This window comes from Corvus brachyrhynchos, unplaced genomic scaffold (genome assembly GCF_000691975.1).
Source record: "Corvus brachyrhynchos isolate BGI_N302 unplaced genomic scaffold, ASM69197v1 scaffold255, whole genome shotgun sequence".
NCBI lineage: Eukaryota > Metazoa > Chordata > Aves > Passeriformes > Corvidae > Corvus > Corvus brachyrhynchos.
Genome location: NW_008238358.1, coordinates 498,634 through 503,663, shown reverse-complemented (window position 1 = coordinate 503,663; position 5,030 = coordinate 498,634).

The window sequence follows — 5,030 nt, the reverse complement described above, 5'->3', positions numbered from 1 at the left end:
GCTGGGAGAAAAGGGCTCTGAATTCTCATGATGGGCTGAACACAATCATTCCCTTGCTCATTTCAACACCTCTGTAAGCAGCAGGGATTTGGGCTTAGAACACAGAATAAAGCACGCAGGTTATCAGCAGAGCCCAGCCTCTCCAATTTGGCCAATATACACCAATGCGTGTGAAAGGACAAGTCCACTTAGAAATTTCATAATCCTTTCACAGATCACCTTTTTTGTCTTTATTTTCTGGTATGAGGTGTAAAGTGCCCAGCGTGCTGTGCAGCACGAGCAGCTGCACCTCCTGCACAATGGCAATGAGATGCTTCCCTCAACTTGAGCCCCCTCCAGCAGACCCCTACTCCCAAACGACTCCCATAATTCATCCTCCAGCCAAGGTATTGGGAACCACAGTCTGACCAAAGTGCAGACTTGGATTCCATACAGTTGTCCCAGTTACCCCCCAAAAGGTCCATCTGCCACAGGAGGTATCTGAGAGTGGGAGATGCTGGTGGAAACCCAGCACTGACCATGGCCACAGTGCCTGGGTACAGGGTCTCACAGAGCAGAAGCCAGTGGTACACAGTGCTTTACTGCTCATATCATCCTTATGGCCTCATCCAAAGCTTTTCATCTGGCATGGAGGATTTTACATTACTAACCTTTTAGTGGGAGCAAATGGGTGGCTCTTGCTCTGCTTTTCTGGCCACTTTCCCCTTGTATCACCCAGGGAAGACTAGGTGTGACTGGTCACACCTGCACCCAACCCCTGACAGTGGTGAGGAGGAGGAGAGGGGTCCCTCTGCACAGCCAGCACTGCTCTTCCTTCCCTTCTATTTTTAGACGTCTCCTCCCACTCTTGTTTAAATATATTACCTAGATCCCTAATATTTGCCAGCTGAGGGTAGTAACACTGGCTCCCAAGGTGCCTGCGGCATTTACACAAAATTAGGCAATGGAAGAAAACTATCTCAGCAATTACATGAGATGATGGTGAGCCAAAAAGAAAAATGTATGCAAAAGGTGTGCTCTCCTGCCAACAAATTAGGGTGAAATTACAGAGTCTAAGAGCCTTCAAATAACTTAAACGTTGTATTACAAATTTAGTTTCAATTAACGAATTAAATAAGAAAACAAGCTTATTGCCTAGCAGCTACCATAGGAGGTAAATAGCAATGACCTTCTCTCCTGTCACCAAATGACACAGTTAATAAAAAACCCAAATTAAAAATATCTCCTCAGTGCTTGCATTCTGCAGCCTTCCTCTGCTCTGAATCAGCCCAGGTGCTGGGGCTGGCCAGCAGTGGGTGCCTGCCACACAAACCTCTCCCAGCTCCTCTGCAGCCCTGCCTGAGCCTTGGCACAAGCTAATGGTTATTCTGTGACCTCCATGCCTCCCGACCAGGGCCAAGACCCAGCTCTGCTCAGCTCTGCTATGGCCACTTGCAAGCACTGTGGCTGCAGGGAATGGGGCCAGGGCCCAGAGCATCCCCCCAGCTTGGGTGCTGTGACCAGTGGGAGCAGGTCCACCCCGCCACGTCCCCTACGACAGTGTTTCAGCAAACAACTCGCTGCCGACTGCCCTTTTTTATTACTTTACAGCACAGTTTTTCCTCAAATTTTATGGCATTTCATTAGAGCCGCCAGAAGGTGATACTGCCCCCTTTCCAGAAGTGAAATAAATTCAAGTTTTATCGCTTCTGGAAATGCTGGAACAGCTGTCAGGACATTTGATGGATTTTCTCAATTACAGGACTTGTGGAGCATTTTATACTTACATCCGCACCCAAGTCTAATATACTGTACTAGATATTTGTTCCCCCCGTTATCTCTTTGCATCTCCCTCCCTAATAATGGTCAACTTGTTATTTTTCTCTTAATTCCCTTCTTTACTGCAACCTTTTCTTCTCCCCAGTAATCACCTAGCATTTTCCCTCTTTACTTCCCAATACCATTTAACTTCTCTATGCAAGCAGGCAGTGACCCCAGAGCTGGCGAGTGCCCCCGTGGCAGCTTAATCAAAAGATCACTTCCCCCCAGTCCTGGCAGCTTTCGGGTTGGATGACATGGGGACAGACTGAGCAAGGAGGACTGCCTTCTCTGTGCTGCCCTATGCCTTCTGGGCACAATTTCCTTGGAAATAAAGCTCCTCTCTACCTCCTCATTGATTTTGGAGCTTCTCAGTGCAGGCGACACCCCACATGCAGGGACCCATCACCATTCACAGATCCCCCTGTCTGGGCCAGGCAGCCCAGGAGGAGGACCACAGCCGAGACCTCCACCTCCTGAAGACATCCCTGACAGATGAATGCTCATTTCCCAGTGCTCCCAAGGGAGCCCTTCTCATCTGGGCTGCTCCAGGGACTGTTTTCCAAGTGATCTATAAGAAATAATTTCTCAGGCTCTTCTCCACCCTGTCATGTACCTGACAGGCTGTATCAGCTCACATGCCACCATGAACAGATCCCATACTGATGGAGGCATTATCTTCTTGTTGCATCTTTCAGTGAGGATGCCCCACCCAAGGTCTAGGGATTGATGGAGATATGTATTTTTGCCAGGGTAAAATTATCTTATCTCACCAATGAAATGCACAGGGATGCCAAATTACACCTTTCCCTTCTTTCCATCTGTGATCCAAAGTAGAGCAACAGCTCAAGGTCTGCAACTTCCAGAGGCAATGAGCAGCACAGGGGTTTGGACAGGAATGTCCCCTATGAGCATCCTCCCTCCAAAATGAGGAGAGTGCTGGGGGCAACAGAGCTAAGCACTGTTGAAAAAGGCTGCTACTGCTTTGTGTCACTTAAAATAAGCACTTTAAATCCATGCCTTCCTCCAAGGCACAGGGAGAGGAAATCCTGCCGAAACAAGTGCCCCAGCACTGCCTGTATTGCTAGAAGAAGTTGCAACAGTAAAAAAATGCAGGTGTGTTTTGAGGTTTGCCTCGTTTAACCCAAAACTTCATCTCTTTGAGAAGATGGGGGCAGCCAGGGAGCAGGATGAGGTGTCCACTCACTGTAGGACCAGGAGTGAAATAGAGTTGAGATGAAGATGTAGCCCATCCTAGAGGAGCATTTGTACCCTCTCGTTGCCAAGAGCAGTCCCCACCTGGGTTTTCCACCTTCCCCCCACCCCCTGCCATCCCACCTGTGAGAACTGACAGAGAAATCTGAAGGAGTGGCTCCATGCAGAACACTGCAGATCTGCAGCAAATTTCCACAAGCCAAGGTGTGATCCCAGATTTATTCAGATTAGAACAATTAAGGCAATTAAAGGCAAAGAAGTGCTTGGGGAAGGGGGGAATCTACTACCAAACAGACTTGCTATTACAGTCTATCAAATTGACACAAAAAGATTAAAAAGCTGATTTACATTTAAAAAAAAAAAAAGGAATAACAAAAAGACTAGCATTCCCTAAAATAGATAACACATCCTGCTGAGAAAATCACTCCACACATAAAAGAGAAGCAAAGGTGATTACATATAACAAAACTAATCTTCTCTATTGCTTTAATCACCTCAGACCATTTCACCTGCTTATTTGGAAACTGTTAATCCAAGGAAAAAATTATTGTGAGGACGTCCTCATTTCCAGTGCTGTGCTTGAATGGGCTTGTTTTCCTAGACATCCATCCCTGGTGTCTTTAACAACAGCCATTGCTCCGCAAGATAAATGTTTGCTTAAGACTATTCTGTAGTTAATACATATATTCATGACTCAACCGTAATGCAGCAAGGAAAGAGGGTACCGGGAAGCCAAGGAAAAAATTATTGTGAGGACGTCCTCATTTCCAGTGCTGTGCTTGAATGGGCTTGTTTTCCTAGACATCCATCCCTGGTGTCTTTAACAACAGCCATTGCTCCGCAAGATAAATGTTTGCTTAAGACTATTCTGTAGTTAATACATATATTCATGACTCAACCGTAATGCAGCAAGGAAAGAGGGTACCGGGAAGCCATGAATGACCCACCAGGGTCCTGCCAGGAGTCTGTCTGTCCTACTACTGTCACAGCCAGCAGTAAATTTTGCCCAGATTTTACAGGTGTGTAGTGTGGGGGCCTGGTGGGCGGCCTGAGCACAGGGTACACAACAGTAGCCCTGACCGTTCTCTTCCTAAAATCCTGACTGGCAAGGTCAGGACAAAGCTTACCTGGAGCTGTTCACAGAGCTAGCAACATAAGTGTCTTTGGGATGAGCAAGATGAGGGATGATCGTCTCTCCTTTCATGGGATGCCTTCCACCCTAGCAGCTTCGGGAGCTCATTGCACGCCAAAACCACTGTTGCTGGAACCTGCAGCTGGTCAGCAGCTCATACCCACACCCTGCCTCAGCACAAGAGAGGGAGAGCACTGCGTGTGGTGAGCAGTAAGAGAGGTTTTAGATTGGCAGTGCAGATCTACCCTGCCAGAGCTGTCAACTGGGGTCAGTTCGGAGGAGCAGTGCTTGTGTGCACCCATGTGCACACGTGTAGGTGTGCGTGGCACACAGCAGTGCCCAGCTGAGTGCAGAGCCCCTGTGTGCCCATGGCTAGCCCCCTGCCCTGCACACCACACCAACAGACAGCCTGCAAGCAGCTGTGGCACAGCTGGTGCTGACCCGGTTGCTGGGAGCCAGGGGCTCGCTGCCTCACTCCAGGGAGCAGGAAACTGCAGTGGCTGGCACGGGCACAGGGGAAGAGGTGATGTTTAAGCAAGTGGATTTCGTACATTGATGCTCTGGCCTCTAGTTGGGGTGAGCTGCAAAGAGCCCCAGCTTTCAGCTGCACGTGGTGTATCAAGGCTGCGGCCTCTGCACTGGCAGCAGGAGCAGGAGTGCCTCAGCTGGCGGCGGGGATGTCAACACACTGTGTCTACAAAGGTGAATGTGTTGGCCCTCTGCTATATGTGCATGATTATCCTGATATTAATTGTATTTGATAGTGGGATGCAATGCCTCTTGCTAAATCAGACATAGTACATTAAGCAATGGTTCTTTCTTCACCCGAGGAGCAGCTTGCGAGATTTTACAGTTTATTGTTATAGGTCACAGCTTTGATCCTGCT